The sequence below is a fragment of the Rhipicephalus microplus genome, chromosome 5 (genome assembly GCF_043290135.1).
Source record: "Rhipicephalus microplus isolate Deutch F79 chromosome 5, USDA_Rmic, whole genome shotgun sequence".
Lineage (NCBI taxonomy): Eukaryota > Metazoa > Arthropoda > Arachnida > Ixodida > Ixodidae > Rhipicephalus > Rhipicephalus microplus.
In genome coordinates, this window is record NC_134704.1 from 174,256,353 (window position 1) to 174,269,567 (window position 13,215).

Below are 13,215 nucleotides of genomic sequence, written 5' to 3' on the forward strand. Positions count from 1 at the left end.
ACTAGAGAGACGTTTGTCTTGACTCTCGAGGCACCGGTGAGATTCGAACTCACGATCTGCTGTTTACTAGACAGGCGCTTTAACCAACTAAGCCACGGCGCCTGCGCAGCGTCTTGTTCAGGCAGTGACACCATCAGAAGTATTTCGAAATAAACTTCGAAAACAAAAAACTAGAGAGAAGTTTGTCTTGACTCTCGAGGCACCGGTGAGATTCGAACTCACGATCTCTGGTTTACTAGACAGGAAATTTAACCAAATAAGCCACGGCGTCTGCGCAGCATCTTGTTCAGGCAGTGACACCATTGGAAGTATTTCGAACAATACTTCGAAAGCAAAAAACTTGAGAGACGTTTGTCTTGCTTCTCGAGGCACAGGTGAGATTCGAACTCACGATCTTCCTTTCACTAGACAGGCGCTTTAACTAACTAAGCCACGGCGCCTGCGCAGCGTCTTGTTCAGGCAGTGACACCATCAGAATTATTTCGAACTAAACTTCGAAAACCAAAAACTAGAGAGACGTTTGTCTTGACTCTCGAGGCACCAGTGAGATTCGAACTCATGATCTCCTGTTTACTAGACAGGCGCTTTAACCAACTAAGCCACGGCGCCTGCGCAGCGTCTCGTTCAGGCAGTGACACCATCACAAGTATTTCGAACTAAACTTCGAAAACAAAAAACTAGAGAGATGTTTGTCTTGACTCTCGAGGCAGCGGTGAGATTCGAACTCACGATCTCCTGTTTACTAGACAGGCGCTTTAACTAACTAAGCCACGGCGCCTGCGCAGCATTTTGTTCAGGCAGTGACACCATCAGAAGTATTTCGAACTAAACTTCGAAAACAAAAGTACTGAAAGTTGGGCGAGTTCGTACTCGATCATGACTTCTTTGCGCAAACACGTACACGGACACAAGGAAAAGTGGCAAACAACACGGGCGCCCGTGTTGTTTGCCTCTTTTCCTTGTGTCCGTGTACGTATTTGCGCAAAGAAGTCATGAATGTTCCAAAACAAAAAACTAGAGAGACGTTAGTCTTGACTCCCGAGGCACCGGTGAGATTTAAACTCACGATCTCCTGTTTACTAGACAGGCGCTTTAACTAACTAATCCACGGCGCCTGCGCAGCGTCTTGTTCAGGCAGTGACACCATCAGAAGTATTTCGAACTAAACTTCGAAAACAAAAAACTAGAGAGACGTTTGTCTTGACTATCGAGGCACCTGTGAGATTCAAACTCATGATCTCCTGTTCACTAGACAGGCGCTTTAACCAACTAAGCCACGGCGCCTGCGCAGCGTCTTGTTCAGGCAGTGACACCATCAGAAGTATTTCGAAATAAACATCGAAAACAAAAAACTAGAGAGACGTTTGTCTTGACTCTCGAGGCACCGGTGAGATTCCAACTCACGATCTCCGGTTTACTAGACAGGAAATTTAACCAAATAAGCCCCGGCGTCTGCGCAGCGTCTTGTTCAGGCAGTGACACCATTGGAAGTATTTCGAACAATACTTCGAAAACAAAAAAAATCAGAAGAGACGTTAGTCTTGACTCTCGAGGCACCGGTGAGATTCGAACTCACGATCTCCTGTTTGCTAGACAGGCGCTTTAACCAACTAAGCCAAGGCGCCTGCGCAGCGTCTTGTTCAGGGAGTGACACCTTCACAAGTATTTAGAACTAAACTTCGAAAACAAAAAACTACAGAGACGTTTGTCTTGACTCTCGAGGCACCGGTGAGATTCCAACTCACGATCTCCGGTTTACTAGACAGGAAATTTAACCAAATAAGCCACGGCGTCTGCGCAGCGTCTTGTTCAGGCAGTGACACCATTGGAAGTATTTCGAACAATACTTCGAAAACAAAAAAAAAATCAGAAGAGACGTTAGTCTTGACTCTCGAGGCACCGGTGAGATTCGAACTCACGATCTGCTGTTTACTAGACAGGCGTTTTAACCAACTAAGCCACGGCGCTTGTGCAGCGTGTTGTTCAGGCAGTGACAGCATCAAAAGTATTTCGAACTAAACTTCGAGAACAAAAAACTTGAGAGACGTTTGTCTTGCTTCTCGAGGCACAGGTGAGATTCGAACTCACGATCTTCCTTTCACTAGACAGGCGCTTTAACTAACTAAGCCACGGCGCCTGCCCAGCGTCTTGTTCAGGCAGTGACACCATCACAAGTATTTAGAACTAAACTTCGAAAACAAAAAACTACAGAGACGTTTGTCTTGACTCTCGAGGCACCGGTGAGATTCCAACTCACGATCTCCGGTTTACTAGACAGGAAATTTAACCAAATAAGCCACGGCGTCTGCGCAGCATCTTGTTCAGGCAGTGACACCATTGGAAGTATTTCGAACAATACTTCAAAAACAAAAAAAATCAGAAGAGACGTTAGTCTTGACTCTCGAGGCACCGGTGAGATTCGAACTCACGATCTCCTGTTTGCTAGACAGGCGCTTTAACCAACTAAGCCAAGGCGCCTGCGCAGCGTCTTGTTCAGGGAGTGACACCATCACAAGTATTTAGAACTAAACTTCGAAAACAAAAAACTACAGAGACGTTTGTCTTGACTCTCGAGGCACCGGTGAGATTCCAACTCACGATCTCCGGTTTACTAGACAGGAAATTTAACCAAATAAGCCACGGCGTCTGCGCAGCATCTTGTTCAGGCAGTGACACCATTGGAAGTATTTCGAACAATACTTCGAAAACAAAAAAAAATCAGAAGAGACGTTAGTCTTGACTCTCGAGGCACCGGTGAGATTCGAACGCACGATCTCCTGTTTGCTAGACAGGCGCTTTAACCAACTAAGCCACGGCGCTTGTGCAGCGTCTTGTTCAGGCAGTGACACCATCAGAAGTATTTCAAACTAAACTTCGAGAACAAAAAACTAGAGAGATGTTTGTCTTGACTCTCGAGGCAGCGGTGAGATTCGAACTCACGATCTCCTGTTTACTAGACAGGCGCTTTAACTAACTAAGCCACGGCGCCTGCGCAGCATTTTGTTCAGGCAGTGACACCATCAGAAGTATTTCGAACTAAACTTCGAAAACAAAAGTACTGAAAGTTGGGCGAGTTCGTACTCGATCATGACTTCTTTGCGCAAACACGTACACGGACACAAGGAAAAGAGGCAAACAACACGGGCGCCCGTGTTGTTTGCCTCTTTTCCTTGTGTCCGTGTACGTATTTGCGCAAAGAAGTCATGAATGTTCCAAAACAAAAAACTAGAGAGACGTTAGTCTTGACTCCCGAGGCACCGGTGAGATTTAAACTCACGATCTCCTGTTTACTAGACAGGCGCTTTAACTAACTAATCCACGGCGCCTGCGCAGCGTCTTGTTCAGGCAGTGACACCATCAGAAGTATTTCGAACTAAACTTCGAAAACAAAAAACTAGAGAGACGTTTGTCTTGACTATCGAGGCACCTGTGAGATTCAAACTCATGATCTCCTGTTCACTAGACAGGCGCTTTAACCAACTAAGCCACGGCGCCTGCGCAGCGTCTTGTTCAGGCAGTGACACCATCAGAAGTATTTCGAAATAAACGTCGAAAACAAAAAACTAGAGAGACGTTTGTCTTGACTCTCGAGGCACCGGTGACATTCCAACTCACGATCTCCGGTTTACTAGACAGGAAATTTAACCAAATAAGCCCCGGCGTCTGCGCAGCGTCTTGTTCAGGCAGTGACACCATTGGAAGTATTTCGAACAATACTTCGAAAACAAAAAAAATCAGAAGAGACGTTAGTCTTGACTCTCGAGGCACCGGTGAGATTCGAACTCACGATCTCCTGTTTGCTAGACAGGCGCTTTAACCAACTAAGCCAAGGCGCCTGCGCAGCGTCTTGATCAGGCAGTGACACCATCAGAAGTATTTCGAACTAAACTTCGAAAACAAAAAACTAGAGAGACGTTTGTCTTGACTCTCGAGGCACCGGTGAGATTTGAACTCACGATCTCTGGTTTACTAGACAGGCGCTTTAACTAACTAAGCCACGGCGCCTGCGCAGCGTCTTGTTCAGAAAGTGACACCATCAGAAGTATTTCGAACTGAACTTCGAAAAGAAAAAACTAGAGAGACGTTTGTCTTGACTCTCGAGGCACCGGTGAGATTCGAACTCAGATCTCCTGTTTACTAGACAGGCGCTTTAACTAACTAAGCCACAGCACCTGCGCAGCGTTTTGTTCAGGCAGTGACACCATCAGAAGTATTTCGAACTAAACTTCGAAAACAAAAGTACTGAAAGTTGGGCGAGTTCGTACTCGATCATGACTTCTTTGCGCAAACACGTACACGGACACAAGCAAAAGAGGCAAACAACACGGGCGACCGTGTTGTTTGCCTGTTTTCCTTGTGTCCGTGTACGTGTTTGCGCAAAGAAGTCATGAATGTTCGAAAACAAAAAACTAGAGAGACGTTAGTCTTGACTCCCGAGGCACCGGTGAGATTCAAACTCACGATCTCCTGTTTACTAGACAGGCGCTTTAACTAACTAATCTACGGCGCCTGCGCAGCGTGTTTGTTCAGGCAGTGACACCATCGGAAGTATTTGGAACTAAACTTCGAAAACAAAAAACTAGAGATACGTTTGTCTTGACTCTCGAGGCACCGGTGAGATTCGAACTCATGATCTCCTGTTTACTAGACAGGCGCTTTAACCAACTAAGCCACGGCGCCTGCGCAGCGTCTTGTTCAGGAAGTGACGCGATCAGAAGTATTTCGAACTAAACTTCGAAAACAAAAAACTAGAGAGATGTTTGTCTTGACTCTCGAGGCACCTGTGAGATTCAAACTCATGATCTCCTGTTTACTAGACAGGCGCTTTAACCAACTAAGCCACGGCGCCTGCGCAGCGTCTTGTTCAGGCAGTGACACCGTCAGAAGTATTTCGAAATAAACTTCGAAAACAAAAAACTAAAGAGAAGTTTGTCTTGACTCTCGAGGCACCGGTTTACTAGACAGGATCTCCGGTTTACTAGACAGGAAATTTAACCAAATAAGCCACGGCGTCTGCGCAGCATCTTGTTCAGGCAGTGACACCATTGGAAGTATTTCGAACAATACTTCGAAAACAAAAAAAAATCAGAAGAGACGTTAGTCTTGACTCTCGAGGCACCGGTGAGATTCGAACGCACGATCTCCTGTTTGCTAGACAGGCGCTTTAACCAACTAAGCCAAGGCGCCTGCGCAGCGTCTTGTTCAGGCAGTGACACCATCAGAAGTATTTCGAACTAATCTTCGAAAACAAAGAACTAGAGAGACGTTTGTCTTGACTCTCGAGGCACCGGTGAGATTCGAACTCACGATCTCCGGTTTACTAGACAGGCGCTTTACCTAACTAAGCCACGGCGCCTGCGCAGCGTCTTGTTCAGGCAGTGACACCATCAGAAGTAATTCGAACTGAACTTCGAAAACAAAAAAACTAGAGAGACGTTTGTCTTGACTCTCGAGGCACCGGTGAGATTCGAACTCACGATCTGCTGTTTACTAGACAGGCGCTTTAACCAACTAAGCCACGGCGCCTGCGCAGCGTCTTGTTCAGGCAGTGACACCATCAGAAGTATTTCGAAATAAACTTCGAAAACAAAAAACTAGAGAGAAGTTTGTCTTGACTCTCGAGGCACCGGTGAGATTCGAACTCACGATCTCTGGTTTACTAGACAGGAAATTTAACCAAATAAGCCACGGCGTCTGCGCAGCATCTTGTTCAGGCAGTGACACCATTGGAAGTATTTCGAACAATACTTCGAAAACAAAAAACTTGAGAGACGTTTGTCTTGCTTCTCGAGGCACAGGTGAGATTCGAACTCACGATCTTCCTTTCACTAGACAGGCGCTTTAACTAACTAAGCCACGGCGCCTGCGCAGCGTCTTGTTCAGGCAGTGACACCATCAGAATTATTTCGAACTAAACTTCGAAAACCAAAAACTAGAGAGACGTTTGTCTTGACTCTCGAGGCACCAGTGAGATTCGAACTCATGATCTCCTGTTTACTAGACAGGCGCTTTAACCAACTAAGCCACGGCGCCTGCGCAGCGTCTCGTTCAGGCAGTGACACCATCACAAGTATTTCGAACTAAACTTCGAAAACAAAAAACTAGAGAGATGTTTGTCTTGACTCTCGAGGCAGCGGTGAGATTCGAACTCACGATCTCCTGTTTACTAGACAGGCGCTTTAACTAACTAAGCCACGGCGCCTGCGCAGCATTTTGTTCAGGCAGTGACACCATCAGAAGTATTTCGAACTAAACTTCGAAAACAAAAGTACTGAAAGTTGGGCGAGTTCGTACTCGATCATGACTTCTTTGCGCAAACACGTACACGGACACAAGGAAAAGTGGCAAACAACACGGGCGCCCGTGTTGTTTGCCTCTTTTCCTTGTGTCCGTGTACGTATTTGCGCAAAGAAGTCATGAATGTTCCAAAACAAAAAACTAGAGAGACGTTAGTCTTGACTCCCGAGGCACCGGTGAGATTTAAACTCACGATCTCCTGTTTACTAGACAGGCGCTTTAACTAACTAATCCACGGCGCCTGCGCAGCGTCTTGTTCAGGCAGTGACACCATCAGAAGTATTTCGAACTAAACTTCGAAAACAAAAAACTAGAGAGACGTTTGTCTTGACTATCGAGGCACCTGTGAGATTCAAACTCATGATCTCCTGTTCACTAGTCAGGCGCTTTAACCAACTAAGCCACGGCGCCTGCGCAGCGTCTTGTTCAGGCAGTGACACCATCAGAAGTATTTCGAAATAAACATCGAAAACAAAAAACTAGAGAGACGTTTGTCTTGACTCTCGAGGCACCGGTGAGATTCCAAGTCACGATCTCCGGTTTACTAGACAGGAAATTTAACCAAATAAGCCCCGGCGTCTGCGCAGCGTCTTGTTCAGGCAGTGACACCATTGGAAGTATTTCGAACAATACTTCGAAAACAAAAAAAATCAGAAGAGACGTTAGTCTTGACTCTCGAGGCACCGGTGAGATTCGAACTCACGATCTCCTGTTTGCTAGACAGGCGCTTTAACCAACTAAGCCAAGGCGCCTGCGCAGCGTCTTGTTCAGGGAGTGACACCTTCACAAGTATTTAGAACTAAACTTCGAAAACAAAAAACTACAGAGACGTTTGTCTTGACTCTCGAGGCACCGGTGAGATTCCAACTCACGATCTCCGGTTTACTAGACAGGAAATTTAACCAAATAAGCCACGGCGTCTGCGCAGCGTCTTGTTCAGGCAGTGACACCATTGGAAGTATTTCGAACAATACTTCGAAAACAAAAAAAAATCAGAAGAGACGTTAGTCTTGACTCTCGAGGCACCGGTGAGATTCGAACTCACGATCTGCTGTTTACTAGACAGGCGTTTTAACCAACTAAGCCACGGCGCTTGTGCAGCGTGTTGTTCAGGCAGTGACAGCATCAAAAGTATTTCGAACTAAACTTCGAGAACAAAAAACTTGAGAGACGTTTGTCTTGCTTCTCGAGGCACAGGTGAGATTCGAACTCACGATCTTCCTTTCACTAGACAGGCGCTTTAACTAACTAAGCCACGGCGCCTGCCCAGCGTCTTGTTCAGGCAGTGACACCATCACAAGTATTTAGAACTAAACTTCGAAAACAAAAAACTACAGAGACGTTTGTCTTGACTCTCGAGGCACCGGTGAGATTCCAACTCACGATCTCCGGTTTACTAGACAGGAAATTTAACCAAATAAGCCACGGCGTCTGCGCAGCATCTTGTTCAGGCAGTGACACCATTGGAAGTATTTCGAACAATACTTCAAAAACAAAAAAAATCAGAAGAGACGTTAGTCTTGACTCTCGAGGCACCGGTGAGATTCGAACTCACGATCTCCTGTTTGCTAGACAGGCGCTTTAACCAACTAAGCCAAGGCGCCTGCGCAGCGTCTTGTTCAGGGAGTGACACCATCACAAGTATTTAGAACTAAACTTCGAAAACAAAAAACTACAGAGACGTTTGTCTTGACTCTCGAGGCACCGGTGAGATTCCAACTCACGATCTCCGGTTTACTAGACAGGAAATTTAACCAAATAAGCCACGGCGTCTGCGCAGCATCTTGTTCAGGCAGTGACACCATTGGAAGTATTTCGAACAATACTTCGAAAACAAAAAAAAATCAGAAGAGACGTTAGTCTTGACTCTCGAGGCACCGGTGAGATTCGAACGCACGATCTCCTGTTTGCTAGACAGGCGCTTTAACCAACTAAGCCACGGCGCTTGTGCAGCGTCTTGTTCAGGCAGTGACACCATCAGAAGTATTTCGAACTAAACTTCGAGAACAAAAAACTTGAGAGACGTTTGTCTTGCTTCTCGAGGCACAGGTGAGATTCGAACTCACGATCTTCCTTTCACTAGACAGGCGCTTTAACTAACTAAGCCACGGCGCCTGCGCAGCGTCTTGTTCAGGCAGTGACACCATCAGAATTATTTCGAACTAAACTTCGAAAACCAAAAACTAGAGAGACGTTTGTCTTGACTCTCGAGGCACCGGTGAGATTCGAACTCATGATCTCTTGTTTACTAGACAGGCGCTTTAACCAACTAAGCCACGGCGCCTGCGCAGCGTCTTGTTCAGGCAGTGACACCATCAGAAGTATTTCGAACTAAACTTCGAAAACAAAAAACTAGAGAGATGTTTGTCTTGACTCTCGAGGCAGCGGTGAGATTCGAACTCACGATCTCCTGTTTACTAGACAGGCGCTTTAACTAACTAAGCCACGGCGCCTGCGCAGCATTTTGTTCAGGCAGTGACACCATCAGAAGTATTTCGAACTAAACTTCGAAAACAAAAGTACTGAAAGTTGGGCGAGTTCGTACTCGATCATGACTTCTTTGCGCAAACACGTACACGGACACAAGGAAAAGAGGCAAACAACACGGGCGCCCGTGTTGTTTGCCTCTTTTCCTTGTGTCCGTGTACGTATTTGCGCAAAGAAGTCATGAATGTTCCAAAACAAAAAACTAGAGAGACGTTAGTCTTGACTCCCGAGGCACCGGTGAGATTTAAACTCACGATCTCCTGTTTACTAGACAGGCGCTTTAACTAACTAATCCACGGCGCCTGCGCAGCGTCTTGTTCAGGCAGTGACACCATCAGAAGTATTTGGAACTAAACTTCGAAAACAAAAAACTAGAGAGACGTTTGTCTTGACTCTCGAGGCACCGGTGAGATTCGAACTCACGATCTCCTGTTTACTAGACAGGAAATTTAACCAAATAAGCCACGGCGTCTGCGCAGCATCTTGTTCAGGCAGTGACACCATTGGAAGTATTTCGAACAATACTTCGAAAACAAAAAACTAGAGAGACGTTTGTCTTGACTCTCCAGGCACCGGTGAGATTCGAACTCACGATAATCCTGTTTACTAGACAGGCGCTTTAACTAACTAAGCCACGGCGCCTGCGCAGCGTCTTGTTCAGGCAGTGACACCATCAGAATTATTTCGAACTAAACTTCGAAAACCAAAAACTAGAGAGACGTTTGTCTTGACTCTCGAGGCACCGGTGAGATTCGAACTCATGATCTCCTGTTTACTAGACAGGCGCTTTAACCAACTAAGCCACGGCGCCTGCGCAGCGTCTTGTTCAGACAGTGACACCATCAGAAGTATTTTGAACTGAACTTCGAAAAGAAAAAACTAGAGAGACGTTTGTCTTGACTCTCGAGGCACCGGTGAGATTCGAACTCATGATCTCCTGTTTACTAGACAGGCGCTTTAACCAACTAAGCCACGGCGCCTGCGCAGCGTCTTGATCAGGCAGTGACACCATCAGAAGTATTTCGAACTAAACTTCGAAAACAAAAAACTAGAGAGACGTTTGTCTTAACTCTCGAGGCACCGGTGAGATTCGAACTCACGATCTCCTGTTTACTAGACAGGCGCTTTAACTAACTAATCCACGGCGCCTGCGCAGCGTCTTGTTCAGGCAGTGACACCATCAGAAGTATTTGGAACTAAACTTGAAAACAAAAAACTAGAGATACGTTTGTCTTGACTCTCGAGGCACCGGTGAGATTCGAACTCAAGATCTCCCGTTTACTAGACAGGCGCTTTAACCAACTAAGCCATGGCGCCTGCACAGCGTCTTGTTCAGGAAGTGACGCGATCAGAAGTATTTCGAACTAAACTTCGAAAACAAAAAACTAGAGAGACGTTTGTCTTGACTATCGAGGCACCTGTGAGATTCAAACTCATGATCTCCTGTTCACTAGACAGGCGCTTTAACCAACTAATCCACGGCGCCTGCGCAGCGTCTTGTTCAGGCAGTGACACCATCAGAAGTATTTGGAACTAAACTTGAAAACAAAAAACTAGAGATACGTTTGTCTTCACTCTCGAGGCACCGGTGAGATTCGAACTCAAGATCTCCTGTTTACTAGACAGGCGCTTTAACCAACTAAGCCATGGCGCCTGCACAGCGTCTTGTTCAGGAAGTGACGCGATCAGAAATATTTCGAACTAAACTTCGAAAACAAAAATTTAGAGAGACGTTTGTCTTGACTCTCGAGGCACCGGTGAGATTCGAGCTCACGATCTCCGGTTTACTAGACAGGCGCTTTAACTAACTAAGCCACGGCGCCTGCGCAGCGTCTTGTTCAGACAGTGACACCATCAGAAGTATTTCGAACTGAACTTTGAAAACAAAAAACTAGAGAGACGTTTGTCTTGACTCTCGAGGCACCGGTGAGATTCGAACTCATGATCTCCTGTTTACTAGACAGGCGCTTTAACCAACTAAGCCACGGCGCCTGCGCAGCGTCTTGATCAGGCAGTGACACCATCAGAAGTATTTCGAACTAAACTTCGAAAACAAAAAACTAGAGAGACGTTTGTCTTGACTCTCGAGGCACCGGTGAGATTCGAACTCACGATCTCCGGTTTACTAGACAGGCGCTTTAACTAACTAAGCCACGGCGCCTGCGCAGCGTCTTGTTCAGACAGTGACACCATCAGAAGTATTTTGAACTGAACTTCGAAAAGAAAAAACTAGAGAGACGTTTGTCTTGACTCTCGAGGCACCGGTGAGATTCGAACTCATGATCTCCTGTTTACTAGACAGGCGCTTTAACCAACTAAGCCACGGCGCCTGCGCAGCGTCTTGATCAGGCAGTGACACCATTGGAAGTATTTCGAACAATACTTCGAAAACAAAAAAAATCAGAAGAGACGTTAGTCTTGACTCTCGAGGCACCGGTGAGATTCGAACTCACGATCTCCTGTTTGCTAGACAGGCGCTTTAACCAACTAAGCCAAGGCGCCTGCGCAGCGTCTTGTTCAGGGAGTGACACCATCACAAGTATTTAGAACTAAACTTCGAAAACAAAAAACTACAGAGACGTTTGTCTTGACTCTCGAGGCACCGGTGAGATTCCAACTCACGATCTCCGGTTTACTAGACAGGAAATTTAACCAAATAAGCCACGGCGTCTGCGCAGCATCTTGTTCAGGCAGTGACACCATTGGAAGTATTTCGAACAATACTTCGAAACCAAAAAAAATCAGAAGAGACGTTAGTCTTGACTCTCGAGGCACCGGTGAGATTCGAACTCACGATCTCCTGTTTGCTAGACAGGCGCTTTAACCAACTAAGCCAAGGCGCCTGCGCAGCGTCTTGTTCAGGGAGTGACACCATCACAAGTATTTAGAACTAAACTTCGAAAACAAAAAACTACAGAGACGTTTGTCTTGACTCTCGAGGCACCGGTGAGATTCCAACTCACGATCTCCGGTTTACTAGACAGGAAATTTAACCAAATAAGCCACGGCGTCTGCGCAGCATCTTGTTCAGGCAGTGACACCATTGGAAGTATTTCGAACAATACTTCGAAAACAAAAAAAAATCAGAAGAGACGTTAGTCTTGACTCTCGAGGCACCGGTGAGATTCGAACGCACGATCTCCTGTTTGCTAGACAGGCGCTTTAACCAACTAAGCCACGGCGCTTGTGCAGCGTCTTGTTCAGGCAGTGACACCATCAGAAGTATTTCGAACTAAACTTCGAGAACAAAAAACTTGAGAGACGTTTGTCTTGCTTCTCGAGGCACAGGTGAGATTCGAACTCACGATCTTCCTTTCACTAGACAGGCGCTTTACCTAACTAAGCCACGGCGCCTGCGCAGCGTCTTGTTCAGGCAGTGACACCATCAGAAGTATTTCGAACTAAACTTCGAAAACAAAAAACTAGAGAGACGTTTGTCTTGACTCTCGAGGCACCGGTGAGATTCGAACTCACGATCTCCTGTTTACTAGACAGGAAATTTAACCAAATAAGCCACGGCGTCTGCGCAGCGTCTTGTTCAGGCAGTGACACCATTGGAAGTATTTCGAACAATACTTCGAAAACAAAAAAATCAGAAGAGACGTTAGTCTTGACTCTCGAGACACCGGTGAGATTCGAACTCACGATCTCCTGTTTGCTAGACAGGCGCTTTAACCAACTAAGCCAAGGCGCCTGCGCAGCGTCTTGTTCAGGGAGTGACACCATCACAAGTATTTAGAACTAAACTTCGAAAACAAAAAACTACAGAGACGTTTGTCTTGACTCTCGAGGCACCGGTGAGATTCCAACTCACGATCTCCTGTTTACTAGACAGGCGCTTTAACTAAGCCACGGCGCCTGCGCAGCATTTTGTTCAGGCAGTGACACCATCAGAAGTATTTCGAACTAAACTTCGTAAACAAAAGTACTGAAAGTTGGGCGAGTTCGTACTCGATCATGACTTCTTTGCGCAAACACGTACACGGACACAAGGAAAAGAGGCAAACAACACGGGCGCCCGTGTTGTTTGCCTCTTTTCCTTGTGTCCGTGTACGTATTTGCGCAAAGAAGTCATGAATGTTCCAAAACAAAAAACTAGAGAGACGTTAGTCTTGACTCCCGAGGCACCGGTGAGATTTAAACTCACGATCTCCTGTTTACTAGACAGGCGCTTTAACTAACTAATCCACGGCGCCTGCGCAGCGTCTTGTTCAGGCAGTGACACCATCAGAAGTATTTGGAACTAAACTTCGAAAACAAAAAACTAGAGAGACGTTTGTCTTGACTCTCGAGGCACCGGTGAGATTCGAACTCACGATCTCCTGTTTACTAGACAGGAAATTTAACCAAATAAGCCACGGCGTCTGCGCAGCATCTTGTTCAGGCAGTGACACCATTGGAAGTATTTCGAACAATACTTCGAAAACAAAA

The 13,215-nt window shown here is 46.1% G+C and overlaps 21 non-coding genes across 21 annotated transcripts; all 21 read right to left on the reverse strand.

Annotated features, from left to right (window-relative positions):
• Positions 1 to 28: 28 nt before the first annotated feature.
• Positions 29 to 102, reverse strand: TRNAT-AGU (transfer RNA threonine (anticodon AGU)). Its single transcript has one exon. It is a non-coding gene; the product is annotated as a tRNA-Thr (tRNA).
• A 433-nt stretch (positions 103 to 535) lies between these two features.
• On the reverse strand, positions 536 to 609 carry TRNAT-AGU (transfer RNA threonine (anticodon AGU)). The gene has a single exon. It is a non-coding gene; the product is annotated as a tRNA-Thr (tRNA).
• A 942-nt stretch (positions 610 to 1,551) lies between these two features.
• On the reverse strand, positions 1,552 to 1,625 carry TRNAA-AGC (transfer RNA alanine (anticodon AGC)). The gene has a single exon. It is a non-coding gene; the product is annotated as a tRNA-Ala (tRNA).
• Positions 1,626 to 2,404: 779 nt separating this feature from the next.
• Positions 2,405 to 2,478, reverse strand: TRNAA-AGC (transfer RNA alanine (anticodon AGC)). Its single transcript has one exon. It is a non-coding gene; the product is annotated as a tRNA-Ala (tRNA).
• A 268-nt stretch (positions 2,479 to 2,746) lies between these two features.
• Positions 2,747 to 2,820, reverse strand: TRNAA-AGC (transfer RNA alanine (anticodon AGC)). The gene has a single exon. It is a non-coding gene; the product is annotated as a tRNA-Ala (tRNA).
• A 942-nt stretch (positions 2,821 to 3,762) lies between these two features.
• Positions 3,763 to 3,836, reverse strand: TRNAA-AGC (transfer RNA alanine (anticodon AGC)). The gene has a single exon. It is a non-coding gene; the product is annotated as a tRNA-Ala (tRNA).
• Positions 3,837 to 4,606: 770 nt separating this feature from the next.
• Positions 4,607 to 4,680, reverse strand: TRNAT-AGU (transfer RNA threonine (anticodon AGU)). The gene has a single exon. It is a non-coding gene; the product is annotated as a tRNA-Thr (tRNA).
• Positions 4,681 to 5,113: 433 nt separating this feature from the next.
• Positions 5,114 to 5,187, reverse strand: TRNAA-AGC (transfer RNA alanine (anticodon AGC)). Its single transcript has one exon. It is a non-coding gene; the product is annotated as a tRNA-Ala (tRNA).
• A 265-nt stretch (positions 5,188 to 5,452) lies between these two features.
• TRNAT-AGU (transfer RNA threonine (anticodon AGU)) lies at positions 5,453 to 5,526 on the reverse strand. Its single transcript has one exon. It is a non-coding gene; the product is annotated as a tRNA-Thr (tRNA).
• Positions 5,527 to 5,959: 433 nt separating this feature from the next.
• Positions 5,960 to 6,033, reverse strand: TRNAT-AGU (transfer RNA threonine (anticodon AGU)). The gene has a single exon. It is a non-coding gene; the product is annotated as a tRNA-Thr (tRNA).
• Positions 6,034 to 6,975: 942 nt separating this feature from the next.
• On the reverse strand, positions 6,976 to 7,049 carry TRNAA-AGC (transfer RNA alanine (anticodon AGC)). Its single transcript has one exon. It is a non-coding gene; the product is annotated as a tRNA-Ala (tRNA).
• Positions 7,050 to 7,827: 778 nt separating this feature from the next.
• Positions 7,828 to 7,901, reverse strand: TRNAA-AGC (transfer RNA alanine (anticodon AGC)). The gene has a single exon. It is a non-coding gene; the product is annotated as a tRNA-Ala (tRNA).
• Positions 7,902 to 8,169: 268 nt separating this feature from the next.
• On the reverse strand, positions 8,170 to 8,243 carry TRNAA-AGC (transfer RNA alanine (anticodon AGC)). The gene has a single exon. It is a non-coding gene; the product is annotated as a tRNA-Ala (tRNA).
• Positions 8,244 to 9,521: 1,278 nt separating this feature from the next.
• Positions 9,522 to 9,595, reverse strand: TRNAT-AGU (transfer RNA threonine (anticodon AGU)). The gene has a single exon. It is a non-coding gene; the product is annotated as a tRNA-Thr (tRNA).
• Positions 9,596 to 9,690: 95 nt separating this feature from the next.
• On the reverse strand, positions 9,691 to 9,764 carry TRNAT-AGU (transfer RNA threonine (anticodon AGU)). The gene has a single exon. It is a non-coding gene; the product is annotated as a tRNA-Thr (tRNA).
• A 938-nt stretch (positions 9,765 to 10,702) lies between these two features.
• Positions 10,703 to 10,776, reverse strand: TRNAT-AGU (transfer RNA threonine (anticodon AGU)). The gene has a single exon. It is a non-coding gene; the product is annotated as a tRNA-Thr (tRNA).
• A 264-nt stretch (positions 10,777 to 11,040) lies between these two features.
• TRNAT-AGU (transfer RNA threonine (anticodon AGU)) lies at positions 11,041 to 11,114 on the reverse strand. The gene has a single exon. It is a non-coding gene; the product is annotated as a tRNA-Thr (tRNA).
• Positions 11,115 to 11,212: 98 nt separating this feature from the next.
• Positions 11,213 to 11,286, reverse strand: TRNAA-AGC (transfer RNA alanine (anticodon AGC)). The gene has a single exon. It is a non-coding gene; the product is annotated as a tRNA-Ala (tRNA).
• Positions 11,287 to 11,553: 267 nt separating this feature from the next.
• TRNAA-AGC (transfer RNA alanine (anticodon AGC)) lies at positions 11,554 to 11,627 on the reverse strand. The gene has a single exon. It is a non-coding gene; the product is annotated as a tRNA-Ala (tRNA).
• Positions 11,628 to 11,895: 268 nt separating this feature from the next.
• On the reverse strand, positions 11,896 to 11,969 carry TRNAA-AGC (transfer RNA alanine (anticodon AGC)). The gene has a single exon. It is a non-coding gene; the product is annotated as a tRNA-Ala (tRNA).
• A 435-nt stretch (positions 11,970 to 12,404) lies between these two features.
• On the reverse strand, positions 12,405 to 12,478 carry TRNAA-AGC (transfer RNA alanine (anticodon AGC)). Its single transcript has one exon. It is a non-coding gene; the product is annotated as a tRNA-Ala (tRNA).
• Between the last annotated feature and the right edge of the window lie 737 nt (positions 12,479 to 13,215).